This window comes from Mustela nivalis (genome assembly GCF_964662115.1).
Source record: "Mustela nivalis genome assembly, chromosome: 10".
NCBI classification, from domain to species: domain Eukaryota; kingdom Metazoa; phylum Chordata; class Mammalia; order Carnivora; family Mustelidae; genus Mustela; species Mustela nivalis.
Window position 1 is genome coordinate 23,928,477 of NC_139029.1, and position 18,060 is coordinate 23,946,536.

An 18,060-nucleotide genomic window follows, 5' to 3' on the forward strand; every position below is an offset into this window, starting at 1 on the left:
TGGCCCTGCCATTACGTCATCTACCCCACTTACAACTGTCCTGCTTTCTCTCTCTCTCTCCTCCTGGAACCTGCAAGGTTCAGCCTCGGGGAGAGCTGGAACACAGAGCGGTGCACGGATTCTGAGGCCAGCCTGGAGACAGGCACTCTGATCTCGCCTCGGGGCTGTGAGCAAGATTACCTTTTATCCCCATTAGCTTGTGAAGTGATTTGCCCACTATTAAATGCTACTAAGTAAGTGTAATTACACTTTAAACCCACCTCTGCCCCGCTAAGTCTTGGCAAGAGGAAGGAGAGGACTTGCCTCCAACGGGGTTTTCACTAGATTTGTATTAACCAGGCAAAATGAAGGGGACAAAGCTTTTTATGAACGTAATACACACAGTTTCGTCCCGTTGTTGTGAATTACGTGTTACTGGATGTAGAACTAGATAGGAGGATATGTACCAAAATGTTAATAATAATGGCTGCTTGGGTGGTCTGGTCACTGCTAATGTTTATTTTCTTGTTCGTGCTTTATTTTCCAAATTGTCTGTATTTTTTAAATTATCTGGGCTGAGACATCACAATATTCTCAGCATAAAAGAGAAGTGAAAAATGAAAACCTCAGGGAAAGGGTGCTCATTCTCCATCTGAACAAGTCCCGGTCATTCAGAAGCTGGTGGTGTAGGTCTGTCCGCATTGGCCCACAGCATCCAGACACCTGCTGAACTGGGGCTTGGCCATTCCTGGTGCCCTCAATACATATTCCAATGGGTCCGGGGAATATTTGGTATTTTACAGAGCTAGAAAGCATACAAAGGTGGGAGGCATCAGACTCCTAGGATCAATTCCAGCAGAGTACAACCCCTGACCCAGATAGTGACCACAGAGTGTTCCTGGGGCAAGTCACTCAGTACAGTTCACTTCACTTAGTGCTGCTGGGAAGGTAGGTGGAAAAGATGTGGTTTCTGTCTTCAAGGACTTTGACGATCTTGTAAGGATGACAGACATAGGTATAAGGAACTAGTTCTGCCACAGATGTACAAAGGGAACAGTTGGAGCCAAGCAGTGTAGGGCAGTGACTTTGGGGTTACCCAGACCTGGATGGGACACACCTCTGCCATCCACTGTCCACGTGACCTAGGACCGTGTGCTGTACCTTGCTGAGTCACTGTTTCCTCATCTCTAAAAGGGAGATGGCAGCCCTTGAGGTGGAACTGTGGGGAACAGGCGGGGGGCCTGGGAGGTGTGGCACATACAGTAGGCACTCACAAAGGGTACTGCTATTATTCCTGTTTTGGACACTGAGCTGACAAGGGCCATGGGGGACCACACCATAGTCACACTACCATTACCACTGTCCCCATTTGGAAAAGTTCCATGGAACCATATGATTATAGGTGAATGGATACAGAAAGGCTCAGTTATTGGCTCCAAGTTTTCCTGTTTGATGTCATACAAACAGGCCAATCTTTTTCTTTGCTGTAATGGCCTTAAACATGGCTGCCTTTGGAGATGTGTAGGGGCCTGCTTAGCCTTGGAACTACTTTCCTGTTTTCTCAGTCTTATAAGGGCCAATGGGTGGCTTATGTCTTAGGGTTGTAACTCAGTTCACTCTTTTTGAATTTTTCATAGCAAAGCCTCTCTACCAGTCATTGAATTTGGCAAAGAAGCAGGTGCTGCTGGGACTAGGGGAGAGGAAGGAACAAAGGAAGAGAAGTTACGGCACTGACCCCCAAGCAATTTTAGGTGGGAATGTTCAGGATATATGTGGAGCAGTGGCATGGGGAAGGAGGCTTTAAAATATTTATAAGATAATATGAAATGAATGTAACTAACTCACAGTTATACCTCATTTTCCCAGCAACTATGTTTCTGAAAATTGATTATCAATATTTTTATTTGTAAGGCCTTGGGGGCTCATAGAAATCAGTAAGAAAAAAAAATATAACTTAGTAGGAAAATAGGCAAAGGATATAAATAAACAGTTTACCATCACTTATAAGAAAAATTACAAGTGAAAAACCTATAAAGGGATGCTTATCCTAATATTTAAAGCAATGCAAGGGCACCGGGGTGGCTCAGTCGGATAAGCATCTGCCTTCGGCTCAGGTCCTGATCCCGGGGTCCTACACCAGGCTCCCAGCTCAGCGGGGAGTCTGCTTCTCCCTCTCATCTGATTCTCCCCCACCTCATGCGCTCTCTGTCTTGCTCTTTCTCTCTCAAATAAATAATAAATAAAATCTTAAAAAAAACACAAATAGATGCAAATCAAAATAACACCTGTAAGACTGCCAAACATTTAGAAATTTGATAATACCCAGGCTGAATAAGGTGGGTAAATACATTTCTTATACTGCTGGTGGGAATGCGATTTGAAATATCCTTTTTGCAGGGCAATTTGGCAAGAGATATCAACATTTTAATGCACATGCCATTTGACCCAACCATTCTGCTTATAGGAATTTATACCCTAGGGATATATATTCCCAATGTATTTTGAGATATCTATATTAGGATGTTCACTATAGCACTGTTGATAACAGCTAAAATCTGGAAACAAACTGAGCATTCATCAGCAGTGCCACAGTAGGAATGCTGAGAACATCGGGAGTAATAAACAGTGAGAATAGTAACTGCTAATATTTATTGAGCATTTACTATGTGGTGGATAGTTGCTGATGCTTTACGCACGTATCTTATTTACACTGTGTGACGATTCTGCGGTAGGTATTGCTACTTACCCATTTTATAAATGAGGAAAATCAGACTCACAGAGGTTAAGAGGCTTGTCTAAGGTCACACAGTAGGTAACAGAATAGGATTCCCAGATAGGCAGTCTGGTTCCAGAGCTCATGGGCTTGCTCCCATGCTCACTTGTGTGCGTGCTTCTTTCTCTCTCTCTCATACAAACACACATGCCAGAACACTCTGCATCAGTTAAAAGGAGTTAGTCAGAATTGTACGTGTTGACATGGAAAGATCTCAAAAACGGATTACTAACTGTAATTCCACGTTGGAATAACATACTTCAGACACCCCCTTCCCTTTGTGTTAATAAAAAAGTAGATAGGCAGTAGATCATTATTTTTCTTTATATTTAATAAGTAGTAAATAAAAGCATCAGGGAAATTATCTGAAAAGGAAAGGACTCCAGTCCAAATATAAATTCTTTCCTAATGTAAGAATTACCACCATTTTGCTTGGGAAGAGGGCTGCTCAATGTACCTTTCAGTTGTGGGTTTTCCTAAACTAACTGATTTCCTCAGGCTAGTAAGGGAAAGAATGGGGGGAGGGGAGTAAGACAGTCTTGAAGGTCAAAGTAAGATCTGGTCTTAAAAGTGAGAGGAGGAGCCTTTGCAGATTTGTTTATAAAAAGAAGTGATTGATACAATTCAATTTTTTTGAGGAGGAGTTTTCCAAGGGCTGTGTGTGGGTTAGAACGAGCTGTGGAAACACAGGAAGAACGTGTGCGGGCGTTATATCGCGGTGTGAACAGAAGGTTGGGAAAGTCTGGACCCACATGCTGGGTGTGAATTTCCTTAGGAAAGGCAGCACAGCTGGTGTGTTTCAGGAGGAAACCCCATTTAGGGTAGGGCACTCTGCGTATCTGGCAGCTACCTGTCCAGTTTCACCTCTCACTGTTCTTTTGTATTCTGTTGGCTTCCCCCTCTGTCAGGTCCTCCTCATAATGTGGCTGGGTTCCTGTTTTCCCTCTGTCTAATGTCCCTTCTCCTCTAATTCATCATGCCCAGCCCCATTGGTTTGAGATATCTATATAAATTTATATTTTCTACTGACTTTTCAGCCCACTTCCTTCAATACATTTATAGTTAAATTTCAGGAAGGAATTCATGCTATTTCATGTGAGTTACTGCCTTGTCATGGATGTCGGCCCCACCCATCCCAAATCCCTATTCATTCATTCAACAGAGTACTGAACATCAACCATGTACCAGGGGTCGATATAGCAGTGGGATACTGCAGATACTTCCTTGTGGGGTGTACATTCCAGGTGGGGGAGACAGAAAACAAGTATCTAGCAGAGTTAAATGTCTCAGAGTAAAGCAAAGTAGGATCAAGGGGACAGGATTCCTGGGGTGGGGTAGGGAAGGTTGTTATTATATAGGGAAGGACTTTTTAAGGGACATTTGAGCAGAAACCTGATAGAAATGAGGAAGAAAGTGAGCCATGTAGCTATCTGGAGGAAGGGCATCCCAAACACAGAGAAGAATTACTTTGTGCAAAGGCCCTAAGGTGAGGTGATGATTCATGTGTTCAAAGAAGAGTAAAGTTAAAAAAAAAAAAAAAGGAAAAAGGAAAGCCCCAGTGCAGCTGAGGATGGGGTGAGAGGGTCTCAGCTGAGCGGAGTGTGGTATAGTACAGACTGAGACATGTGGGCCAGTGATTCTCAGTGAGGGTGATTTTACCCTCTATGGGACATAGGGCAACATCTGTTAGGTATTTTTGGCTTTCACGACTGGAGGCTGGGGTGCTACCGGCACCCCGTGGGTAGAAGCCTGGGGTGCTGCTCAGTATATGCTGTACACAGGCTACTCCTCCGTAAAGAATTACCTGGCCCGAAGGTCAGCAGTGTCAGGGTTGAGGAACACGGATACAGGGCCCTGTAGACCAGTGCAGGGCCTTTGGATTTTACTCCAAGTAAGCAGGGAAGCGATTAGGGGCTGGGAGCAAAGGAGTGACAGGGTCTCGGCTACGTTTTTAAAGTCTCACTGTGGTCGCTGCATGGAGAGCAGACTGGAGAGGGGCTGGTGCCGAAGCACGGACCCGTCAGGAGGCTTCTGCCGAGATCTGGGCAGGAGATGACAGTAGCTGGAACTAGGGCGTCTCGATAAATGTAGTAAGAAGGCATCTGATTCTGAATGTACTTTGCAGGTCGACCTGGGAGAATGTCCAGATTTCATCAAAAGGAACTATTACCACTTGGCCTTCTTACTCAGCCACCTGTATGCCAAGCTCATTCCCGCCTTTGTTCTTGCTCTTCTCCTCCTGCTTGGCATGCCTTTCTTATTTGGGCAAAGTCCATTCATCTGGATTTCAGGATGTCAATAGAGAACCTTCCTTAAACAACAGAGTCCTCGCTTCTCCAAAGCAGCTATAGATTTTAGAGTCCAAACCTCTCAATTTAATCCTTGAATGTTTTTAACTGTACAAGTATGTACTGAGATACCCTGTTCTATGGGGAAAATTGACTGGGTGCTTGCTGTCCCTTTATTAAAATGGTACTGGCTGTCGTAGCCACCCCTTCTGGCAAAACAAGAACTCAAATGTTTAAACTGAAAGCATAGGGAAGGAAGAAACAAAATTGCCATTATTTGAAGATTACATGATTATGTATATGGAAAATCCAACCGAATCTACATTTAAATGGAATGAGTTAGGAGTTCGCAAAATTTTTTAGACTGCAAGATCAATGTATAAAAATCAATTATGTTTCTATATATTAGCAACAAAGAGTTATAAATGAAATTTGAAAAGATAAACTGTTTATAATTGAAACAAAAAATGTAAAGTACTCAGGAATAGTCCTAGCAAAAGATGTACAAGACACTTATGGGGAAAATTATAAAAATTCACTGGAAGACACTTAAAATGACCCAAACAAATGGAGACTTAGACTATGTGACTTGGAAAACTCTGTATTATATAAATTTCATTTATTCCCAAATCAACCTATAGATGAAGCATAATTCCAGTGTAAGCCCCAGGAAGTTTTTTTAAAAATAAACTTGACAATCTCATGCTAAAATTTATTTGAAAAATGCAAAGACCAAGAATAGGCACATCATGCTTGAAGGGAAGAACAATGCTGGGAGAATTGCCCTGTCAGGTATCAAGCTACAGTAACTTAAAAAATATGATATTAGCTCTGGGATAAACCTTGTTCTTGAGAACCAATTGCTAGCATCTCTTACCAACTTCGCATTCTGTGACATCACGTTGGTAGCTTGCACCTGGTCACAGTGGGAGTATTTATAACATACAAATCGGCAATGCTACAGATCAGGTCTTTTTGCGTGTTTTGGAGAGGTGAGAGTAGAGCTGGTTGTGAAATATCTACCAGCATACCATTGAGTGAAAGCAAACAGAGATTCCCCAAACAGATCCACACATTTGTGAACTGCTGTTATATGACAGATGGGTCTATCAGGTCAATCAAGAAGGGATGGACATGTCATGAAATAGTGCTGGGAAAATCAGGTATCTATATGGGAAAAAACCCAAACAAACCCCAAATTGATTCCCTACCTCCCACCAAACCCCCAAATCAATTTTAATTAAATATTTAGGTGGAAAAGGCAAAAATACAAGACTTTTAGAAGTAAATGTGGGAGAAAGCCATTATGACTTCAGAATAGGAAAAGACTTTTAAATAAGAGAAGACTGATAAAATTTGACTACATTAAAATAAAAACTTCTGTTGATTAAAAGGCATCATAAAGAAAGTGAAATTCAAGACTTCCCCAGAAAACAATGTTTTCAACACACATAAGTAAAAAAGAATTTCATCTAAAATATTAAAAAAAATCTATGAATCAATAAGAAAAAGATACAAAAGAAAAAATGGTCAATAGACTTGAATTGGATTTTCTCTTTTGTGAAATAGTACATGGCCCATAAACATATAAAGTTTTTCTTCCTTATTTAATAGCCACGGAAATGCAAATTAGAACTACAGTGAGATAAAATTTCATACTCATCAGATCAAGCAGTTTTAGAGTTTGCCAACATCAAACACTAGGGAGGATCTGGAGCAATGGTAACTCTCCTGAGAAGGCAGGAGCATAAATTCATATAACCACAACAGTCTGTACTTCACAAGTACTCCATACTCCATGCCCCAGAAATTCTACTTCTATGTATGCACCCATCCTAGAAAATCTCTTACATAAGTTCATAAGGTGACATGTATGATGGTGCTCATGGCAGTGTTGTTTGTTACTGCAAAAACTGGAAATGTTGGGGCACCTGGGTGGCTCAGTGGGTTAAGCCACTGCCTTTGGCTCAGGTCATGAACTCTGAGTCCTCAGATCGAGCCCCGCATCGGGCTCTCTGCCCGGCGGGGAGCCTGCTTCCTCCTCTCTCTCTGCCTGCTTGTAATCTCTCTTAATAAATCTCTCTCAAATAAATAAGTAAAATCTTAAAAAAAAAAAACAAAAAAACCCTGGAAATGTCCATCAAAAGCAGCATTTAAGAATAAATTTTTGTATATTAATTCAATAGACTAGTATGCAATAGTAAAAATGAATGATGTACAGTTTCATGTATTACTACAGACAAATCTGAAAAGCATAATGTTGAGCAATAGCAGTGAGACCCAGAAGAATGGACACAGCAGGACTCCCTTTATACAGAATTCAAAAGCAGTCAAAACTAAAACATATATTGTAAAAATAACAATACATTGTTTAGGAAATCATTCATATATAGTAAAGCCACAGAGAAAAAGCAAGGGAATACTTATTACAATGGTTGGCAGAATAATAACTCTGGATGGAGGAAGAAGGTAGATGCAACCAGGGAAGTGTCTTCCAAAGTTTCATTAACTTGGGTGATCAGTGAATGTTGTTCACTTTATAATTATTCTTCAAATTCTACATGTATATATTATACATTATACACAGTTCAACATTTTACATAAAACAAATGAAGAAAGGATATCAAGTGTCTAACTTATACAAAGGCACTGTAATTGCATGCTTAAGACTGACTCAAATTCTACTACCACTCTGCTGAAATTACTTTCACTGGGGTCAAAGACTACTGTTACTAATCTAAAAAACATTTTCATTCCTTATTTTCTTTGACATTTCAGTAGCATTCAACACTGCTGACCATCCTCTTTCCTTGAAAAAGTGTCTCACTTTGGCTTTCATGAAACCATGGTCTCCCAGCCATTCCTTCTCAATTGCTTTCAAAATGGCTTGTCTCCCACTACCTACCCATTAAATGTTGGAGCTTCTCAAGGTTCATCCCTAGACTCTTGCTATTTCATAGACTGCTCTCTCTCTCTCTCTCTCTCTCTAGACATTCACATCCATGCCAATGGCTTCAATTATCACCTGTACATCAAAGACTTAGATCTCCAGCTCAGACCTCTCTTATGGGTTCTAGGTTGAGGTATCCCATTATCTAGTCAACACTTTTAGCTGATGTTTAAAAGTCTCTCAATCTTAACCTGTTAAAAAGGAAACTCATGCTGACACAAAAACAGACACATAGATCAATGAAACAGAATAGAGAACCCAGAAATAGACCCTCAACTCCATGGTCAACTAATCTTCGACAAAGCAGGAAAGAATGTCCAATGGAAAAAAGACAGCCTCTTCAACAAATGGTGCTGGGGAAATTGGACAGCCACATGCAGAAAAATGAAATTGGACCATTTCCTCACACCACACATGAAAATAGACTCAAATGGATGAAGGACCTCAATGTGGGAAAGGAATCCATCAAAATCCTTGAGGAGAACACAGGCAGCAACTTCTTCAACCTCAGCCGCAGCAACTTCTTCCTAGGAACATTGCCAAAGGCAAGGGAAGCAAGGGCAAAAATGAACTATTAGGACTTCATTAAGATCAAAAGCTTTTGCACAGCAAAAGACAACTGAAAGAATGGGAGAAGATATTTACAAACGACATATCAGATGAAGGGCTAGTATCCAAAATCTATAAAGAGCTTATCAAACTCAATACCCAAAGAACAAATAACCCAATCAAGAAATGGGCAGAAGACATGAACAGACATTTCTGCAAAGACATCCAGATGGCCAACAGACACATGAAAAAGTGCTCCATATCACTTGGCATCAGGGAAATACAAAACAAAACCACAATGAGATACCACCTCACACCAGTCAGAATGGCTAAAATTAACAAGTCAGGAAATGACCGATGCTGGCGAGGATGTGGAAAAAGGGGAACCCTCCTACACTGTTGGTGGGAATGCAAGCTGGTGCAACCACTCTGGAAAACAGCGTGGAGGTTCCTCAAAAAGTTGAAAATAGAGCTACTGTATGACCCAGCAATTGCACTACTGGGTATTTACCCTAAAGATACAAACGTAGTGATCCGAAGGGGCACGTGCACCCGAATGTTTATAACAGCCATGTCCACAATAGCCAAACTATGGAAAGAACCTAGATGTCCATCAACAGATGAATGGATAAAGAAGATGTAGTATGTATATACAATGGAATACTATGCAGCCCTCAAAAGAAATGAAATCTTGCCATTTGTGATGACGTAGATGGAATGAGAGGGTATTATGCTTAGCAAAATAAGTCAATTGGAGAAAGACAACTATCAAGTGATCTCCCTGATATGAGGAAGTGGAGGGTGGGGGGCTTAGGCGGTAGGAAAAGAAACATGAAACAAGACGGGACTGGGAGGGAGACAAACCATAAGAGACTCTTAATCTCACAAAACAAACTGAGGGTTGCCGGGGGGAGGTGGGTAGGGAGAGGGTGGTGGGGTTATGGACATTGGGGAAGGTATGCGCTATGGTGAGTGCTGTGAAGTGTGTAAACCGGGTGATTCACAGACCTGTACCCCTGGGGCTAATAATACATTATATGTTTATTAAAAAATTTTTAAAAAAATTTAAAAAAAGAAAAAAATGAAAATCATGATTTCCCTCCAAAATGGGTTTTTCTAGTAATCTCAGTGAATGGCACTGCTAGTAGTCCTGGGCAAATACTACTCTACTAAAGAAAATCGCCCCCCAATTCCCAGCCCTCATGTTCCTATAAGATAAAAGAACGTGCTCTCTTTTCTTCCTTGGAAGGGGTTGAAAATGAGGAAAATTATTTTCGTCGTAGCTCTAAGTAGGAATGAAACCTTTCAAAAAACATCATCTGGAAATTAGGCTTCCTTCATAGAGGGGGCTCAATAAAGTTAGTTCCTTTCCTCTAATTAATAGTTTTTTGAGGGACACCTGGGTGACTCAGTTGTTAAGCATCTGCCTTTGACTCAGGTCATGATCACAGGGTCCTGGGCTCCTTGCTTGGTAGGAAGCTCTCTTCCACTCCCTTCTTGTGTTCTCTCTCTTGCTGTGTCTCTTTCCATCAAATAAATAAAGTCTTTTAAAAATGTTTAAAAAAAAGGTTTTTGAAATATGACAGTACTACTATATATTTTCTTCTCCCCTTTCAATCCATTGTGCACATTTTTGGACTCTTTCCTTCTCTTTCTATTTTTGTAACAATAGGCTCTTAAATAGTTTGATTTTTTTTTCATTTTGTTTCTAATTTTTACCTCATCTCCCCTCATCCACCTTTCCATGACTGAATCAGATGATGGTATCTCAATCAACAAATATTTATTGAGCACCTACTGTGTGCACTCTGGGACAAAGTATGAGGTAGTTAAGGTTCCTTCTTTCATGTGTTTTATATTTGGGGCAGGAAGCAAACAATTAAAAAATCAGGTAGTGATATGTGCTAATTAGGGAATTAAAAATGGGAAATGTGACAGAGAATGACTACTGGTTACTTCAGACTGGTGGTCAGGAATGGCCTTTTTGAGGATGTTATAGTTAAAGTGAAGATCAAATTACAAATTACACTACATCCCAGAAAGAGTGACTAGTTAGTGTAAAGTACCCGAGATAGAAACAAACTTGGCCATGTTTGATAACTGCATAGTAGACAAGAGAGTAAGTGGTATAAAAGAAGAAGAATGCAGGGATTAGAGAAAACAGGGCTGTGTACATGCAAAATAAGTTGCAGTTCACTCTTTTTTATAAATGTATTCTTTTTAATGTCTGTAGTATCTACAGAGATGTCTCCTTTTTCATTCTTGGATTTGCTTATCTGTGCTTTTTAAAAAGATTTTATTTATTATTTATTTATTTATTTGATAGAGAGAGAGAGAGAGATCACAAGTAGGCAGAGAGGCAGGCAGAGAGGGAGGGGGAAACAGGCTCCCCTCTGAGAAGAGAGCCCAATGGGGGGCTCGATCCCAGGACCCTGAGATCATGACCCGAGCCAAAGGCAGAGGCTTAACCCACTGAGCCATCCAGTTGCCCCTTATTTGTGTCTTTTTTCTTTTTTTAAAGATTTTATTTATTTGTCAGAGAGAGAGAGAGAGAGCAAGCGAGCACAGGCAGACAGAGTGGCAGAGGGAGAAGCAGGCTCCCTGTGGAGCAAGGAGCCTGATGCAGGACTTGATCCCTGAACACTGGGATCATGACCTGAGCCTAAGGCAGCCGCTTAACCAACTGAGGCCACCCAAGCATCCCTTTCTTGATCAATCTTAAAAAGGATTTATAATCTTATTAGTTTTCATAAAAAGCCAACTCTGTTTTGCTGATTCTCTGTGAATATTTTCCATTTCATTAATTTCTATTCTTGTCTTTTTTATTTCCTTCTATTTTCTTCAAGTTTAATTTGTTGTTTTTCCTCTAACTTCTTGAGATGGATGATTTTAAAGCTATAAAATTCCTTCTAAGTCAGCTTTATCTGCACCCCAGAAGTTCTTATATATATATGGTATTTTTCATTATCATTCAGTTAATATTTTTGTTGTCTACTATGATTTGTTCTTTGACCCATGGTTTATATAGAAGTATGCTGCTTGATTTCTAAATGTTTGGGGCAGATGGTGTGTTTCCAGTCACTTTTATCTTATTGATTATTTTAATTACACTGTGGTCAGAGAGCACAATATTGTGTGACATTAATCCTGTAAAATTTGTTGAGACTAGTTCTGTGGTCTGATACATGGTCAACTTTTTTTTTTTTTAAGATTTTATTTATTTATTTGACAGACGGAGATTACAAGTAGGCAGAGAGGCAGGCAGAGAGAGGAGGAAGCAGGCTCCCTGCTGAGCAGAGAGCCTGATGTGGGGCTCGATCCCAGGACACTGGGATCATGACCTGAGACGAAGACAGAGGCTTTAATCCACTGAGCCACCCAGGTGCCCCCATGGTCAACTTTTATAAATTTTCCATGTGTGCTTGAAAAGAGTATGTATTCTGTAGTTGTTAGCTTTAATGTATGTCCATCAGTGAAATTTGTTGTTATTCAAATATTATATATTCCTACTAGTTTTTTTTCCTGTTTGTTATAGCAAATACCACAACAGAAAGTAAAAAAGATACCTTGGTTGTAAAATTATCTCTGTCCTCAGAGTTCTGTACATTTTTTGCTTTACGTATTTTGAGGCCATTTTATCATGTGCATATAGTCTTTCAATTCTTATATCTTTCTGGTAAATGAAAACTTTTATTATTTTTTTAAAAGACAAGCTTTCTTTTTTTTAAAAAAAGATTTTATTTATTTATTTGTCAGAGAGAGAGGGAGAGAGAGCACAAGCAGGGGGAGCAGCAAGCATAGCATGCAGAGGGAGAAGAAGGCTCCCTGCTGAGCAAGGAGCCCGACTTGGAAATTGATCCCAGGACCCTGGAATCATGACCTGAGCCAAGGCAGCCGCCTAACCGACTGAGCCACCCAGGCATCCCCAAAACTCTTATTCTTTTGAAGTAACACCTTTTATCTCTAGAAATCCTATCTCAAAATAGGACAAGAGACATAAAGGATAGAATAAGAAGGCCTAACATGCTTTTAATGAAAGCCCCAGAAGGTGTGGAGAAGCAATTTGGAACAGAGGCACTCTTAGTCATCACCTCTTCAAATATCCTAGTTTGTATATGTTCTATCATTTTATCTCCTCTGCTGCTTTCTGGATAATTTCCTCAGGCCTGTCTTTCAGTTCTCTCCTCAGCTGTGTATAATCTGTTAATAAATATGTTCACTGAGTTCTTAATTTGGGTTATTGTATTTTTCAGTTTTAGGAGTTCTGTTTAGTTCTTTTTCAAATCTGTTATAATGCTTTTTATAGATTTTTGTTCCTGCAGATATTTTTAAGCTTATTAAAAAAATCTCTAAATATAGTCTACAAAACTGTTTTGTAGTCTAACAATTGCAATATCTGAAGTTTTTGTGGGACTTTGTGTTATCTGTTTTTTCTGTTGGCTATCTCTCAGGGTATTTTGTTATTTTTTATTATCTTTGACTTCTGGTCATTATATTTGAAAAAAATATTTTTAAAATTAACTTGAATTCTAGGATAATAGCACCATTAAAAAGGATTTTCCTTTGTTTCTGCCAGGCACCCCAAGACACATTCTGGGCTAAGTTAAAAGTTTGCATGTCTGTGGACCACCTAAGTGACACAAATTTGAACTGCTCCAAGGTGGGTTTACTTCCAGGTTACTCTCACTCTGAAGGTGTAACTCTTTAGGGTTCCAGCTTAAAGAAGGGGAGAGCTTATTCGATTTCTTACTTAGGTTAAATGTTAGGTTTTGATTTCTGTCTCCCTTGCCCTATAAGGCTACCAAAAACTCAGTTTTATTTAAAAAGTATTTCTTCCAGACTGGCAAATGTCTTCAGAGAAAAAGAGGCTTTGAGTGGTTACCTTGCCTTCTAGGTTCTTGCTTTACTATAGAAAACAGATCAACTTTTATATTATTATCTGAATATATTGTTAGCTCTTCGATACATTTAAGAAATATAAAAAGAATTTTCTCTCAACTTTTCTACCTCTCCTCAATGGTCCTAATTATCGAGGCTAGCATTACCAGCAATGAATGTTCTAAGATTAAGCATGATAGGAAGCCAACAGATGACTTTTAAACAGGGGAGGGAGAGAATCAAGTTGGTCACATTCTGTCAGATTGTTTATAAGCAAAAGGGATGCCATATTTAAAACATTAACCAAAAAGAACAGTTTGAATTATGTGAATTTATTATTTGCATAAGGTTTGCTTCACAGAGACATATGTTCTCTCTCTCTCCTGACTAGACAATAGGTACTTAAAGATTAGAGATTTTTTTGTTTTGTTTTGTTTTTGAGATTTTTATTTTTAAGTAATCTCCTACACCCAATGTGGGGCTCAAACTTACAACCCCAAAATCAACAGTCACGTGCTCTATTGAATGAGCCAGTCAGACACCCCTAAGATATAGGGATCCTTCTTGGTTGTTGTTGCTATTGCTTTTAGAGAGAGGGAAAGGGGAGAGGAGTGAGGGACAGAGGGAGAGTGAGAGAGAGAAAATCTTAGGCAGGCTCCATGCCCAACATGGAGCCCAGTGCAGGGCTCAATCTCATGACCCTGAGATCATGACCTGAGCCAAAATCAAGAGTTGGGCGCTTAACCAACTGAGCCACCCAGGTGCCCTGAGATCCTTCTTGTTTTTAATGAGTGTCCCCTTTCTCTAGGACCTAGGACAAAAATGATAAAATTCCAGTCTTCCTGACTTCTTTATTATCATCCTGGGACTTGAAGACACCTGAGAACTAGATTTTTAGGAATTCATCTCTTCCCTTATCTCCCACCTACTTGTGGTAGGGCATTAGCTGAACACCTTAAGCAATGAAAATTACTGTATTGTTTTTGAATGAACACTACTTTATATCAACTTTAGGATTTTAATCAGAGTATAAGTATATACAAGTAGATAAATACAGAGTTTGATACTGTTTAGTTATGTCCAACTTAGAAGTCAGACTTTCTTTCCTCATATATTCATGGTATAAATTGGGGAAAATTTTAAAAATATGCACCAAAGCCACTGTATTTTATACAACTTTGATCCATTAATTCCATGTTTATGAACTTGTGTTAAATATAATTCATGGGTGTTCACAAAGATTTAGCTACTTGGATGGTTATTATGAGAGGGGAAAACAAAAAACTTAAAATCCCATCAAAAGGGGATTAATAGCTGTATCTTCATATAATAGAATACTCTATTTAATGATACAAAAATGTTCACAATAAGATGATAAAAGTAATTTATGAAAGAACATATATGGCAAGATCTTTTTTGGGAAAAAATATATATGTACTCCTAAAAACTAGAAGGAACTAAAAATGTTAACAATAAGATGATAAAAGTAATTTATGAAAGAACAAATATAGCAAGATCTTTTTTGGTAGAAAAATATTTAGGTAGGGGCGCCTGGGTGGCTCATTTGTTAAGCATCTGCCTTCAGCTCAGGTCATGATCCCAGGGTCCTGGGATCGAGCCCCGGATCAGGCTCCCTGCTCAGCAGGAAGCCTGCTTCTCCCTCTCCCACTCCCCCTGCTTGTGTTCCCTCTCTCACTGTGTGTCTCTTTGTCAAATAAATAAAATCTTATATATATATACATATACATATATGTATATATATATGTATATATATATACTCATAAAAACTAGAAGGATCTAAAAATGTTAACAGCATTACTTTTGGGAGGTAGAACAGTGTTTTTTCATTGGCTTTGCTTATTTTTTTCCCCTGCTGAGTATTCTGTAATGAAAACATATTACTTTTTTCATATTACTTTTATAATAAGAAAAAATTATAAAATACACTAGAGTTCCTTTCCCTATAAATAAATAGGCTACCTCAGACCAGCTATTTCTAGGTCCAATCAATCTATCACTGGTGAACAAAGAGGTCTATATTATCCTAATTCCATCCTCTTCCCATGCTTGGTTTATATACAGCTTTTCGACTATCCAGAATAGAGTAACATTCATCCATCAGCACTTAGTAGGTGACTCATAATATGTATTTCTTGAACTGAACTGAGTGCTAATAGCCAGAAATTTACCCACATAAATTAGAAACTGAATGGGGTATACTGGGGCCCCTGGATGGTAGAGCTGGTTGAGCGACTGACTCTTGGTTTTGGCTCAGGCCATGATCTTGGGGTCTTGAGATCGAGCCCTGGGTCAGGCTCCAACGTCAGTACAGCATCTGCTAAAGTTTCTTTCCCTCTCCCTCTGCCCCTCCCCATGTTCTTTCACTCTCTCTCTCTCTAAAATAAATATATCTTAAAAAAAAAAAAGAATGCCATATACTTACAATATGATTGTTTTCTACCAAGTAATCTCCTGTTTAAACTATCTTTATGACATGACATTATCTCTCTTATGCAAACTAAATAAAAATATTTTGAGAGAATACCCAAAAGGAATGCCATTATTATAACAACTTCATGTATTTTCCCTGGAAGGTCTGTTGTATATTTAGTAGTTCTGTGTAGTGCTGGTCAGTAAGGCCTAATTGCCTCTGCTGCTTCATTGTCTCTGTAGTATGGAGAGAATCGAACCTGCCCCCAATCCTTTACAGAAAAAAATGAATGGCTGTAATGAACTGGAATTTCCAGGAAAAACATACCAGCTCAATTCAAGACCCCGTGGGATTACTGCAGTGATTTCATTTTTAATATGCCTTATTCTTCCCCTCTGGTTGGTGCAACCTCTCTCCTCACTGGCTCACTGCTTTCCCTTAAGAGAGCAGACCGTCTCTGTGAATGACTGGCTCAGGGAGCATGTGCAAGACAAGCCCAGAGCCTCCCTCCATGGGAACATAAGAGAAGAAACTAAAGAATGGCTGAGAGCAGTGGCTGAATGGAACAGGTCATGCTGCTTCTCCAGGCTGAAAAGGCCAATCTTTTAAGAGAGATGATGAGAGCACCTAATCGGGTTTGACCCCACAGGCCGTGTGTGTGCAGAGAGGACTGGGAAATGCAGCTCTGCACAGAAGGGCAGCGAGATGGCAGGGCTGCGTTCCAGACACACTTACTCACTCATCTGCTTGATTCAATTTTATTTGTACAAAAGGTCTGTTGAGGTAATGGGCAGACTAAGCCTTTAGCAATCATGGGCTCTGTAAATAGAACCTCAATGGAAGACGGAATCAGCTGATGTCCCCTTCAGTGCTGTTTCCATTTGCAGAACTGGAAGTGGCGATAGGGCGGGATGAATCACTCTTTCTATATTTAAATGCCTTCTTTACAAAAATAGCAATCACCATAATAAAAAGGGCTCAGTAATACCTAGTAACAAACAATAAAAATGCCTTCCTGTAAAGAGAATGAACATTATATTATTTATGGTCATGGGTGAATAGCAAGCATGATAAATCAAGGCATCAACTATGGAGTCTTCCTTTTCTTTATCACCAGATGAAGAACCAAGACTTTCTTCACCTGGAAAGTCTGCTTATTATGACTAGTACTCCAAAATAACTTTTTTAAGAAAGATTTTATTTATTTGAAAAAGAGTTAGTAAATGTGACTGAGAGAGAGAGAGAGAGCAGGAGCAGAGGAGCAGGGGGAGAGGGAGAAGCAGACTCCCCACTGATAAGGGAGCCCGACCAATGGGAGCCCAATGCGGGGCTCGATCCCAGGAACCCAGGATCATGACCTGAGCTGGAGGCAGATGTTTAACTGACTGAGCCACCCAAGTGCCCCTCCAAAATAACTTCTACATATCCAGTCAATTACTTCTCAACAATTATGTATTACCTACTAGTTTCTTTACATAGTATATTCATTTATTTAAAAAGGAAGATCTTAAAAGAATCAAGATTATTTTTCTGTGAATTATGGGAGAAGTAAATGGTCAGAAAGTCAGGGTAAATACTATATTCTACTTGCACTACTTCAAATTTCACGACAATATCTTTAAATCACAAATCAGGAAGACTTGATGTAATCGCTGTTCTACCCCAAAAGGTGTATTATTGTTGGTTATTATGTCGTTAAAACACATAGCTTTAAAGTTGAGAGATGACTAGGAAATAAGCCTAGAGATTTTAAACTACCTTAAGATTTTGCCAGAAATCTAACAAATACAGAGCATATTGGAATATCTCTATTTCCTTGTTATATTAAGAAAAAAATTTAACATTTGAAAATCAGTTATTGCAAATCACTGTATTAACAGAATAAAGAAGATCACTTGATCATCCCTATAGATGAGGAAAAAACAATTGACAAAATTCAATACCCAATCATCGTGACTCTCAGCAAATCAGAAATAGAAAAAAAAAAAAAAAGCCTTACTCAGCATGAAAAATGACATGAAACAAAAGCCTACAGTTAACATAATGAGTATTCAGTGAAAGACTAAATGCTTCCCCTCCAAAACTGGGAATGACAATTCAATATTATACTGGAGGTTTTAGATAAGGTGGGGGGGGGGAGGCTTAAGTATTAGAAAAGAAGAAGTCAACCTGTCTTTATTTGCAGACAACATACTTGCGTTTATAGAAAACC

At 39.4% G+C, this 18,060-nt stretch overlaps 1 protein-coding gene and 1 long non-coding RNA gene across 5 annotated transcripts in view; one reads left to right on the plus strand and one right to left on the minus strand.

Moving 5' to 3' along the window:
* Positions 1 to 1,651, plus strand: part of LOC309841989 — a 29,479-nt gene extending 27,828 nt beyond the window's left edge. Inside the window, exon 3 of the long non-coding RNA XR_014299432.1 lies at positions 78 to 1,651. This is a non-coding gene — a long non-coding RNA (uncharacterized lncRNA). The remainder of the gene's footprint in view (positions 1 to 77) is intronic.
* Positions 1 to 18,060, minus strand: part of PHC2 (polyhomeotic homolog 2) — a 115,121-nt gene that overhangs the window by 77,786 nt on the left and 19,275 nt on the right. The window lies entirely within an intron of this gene.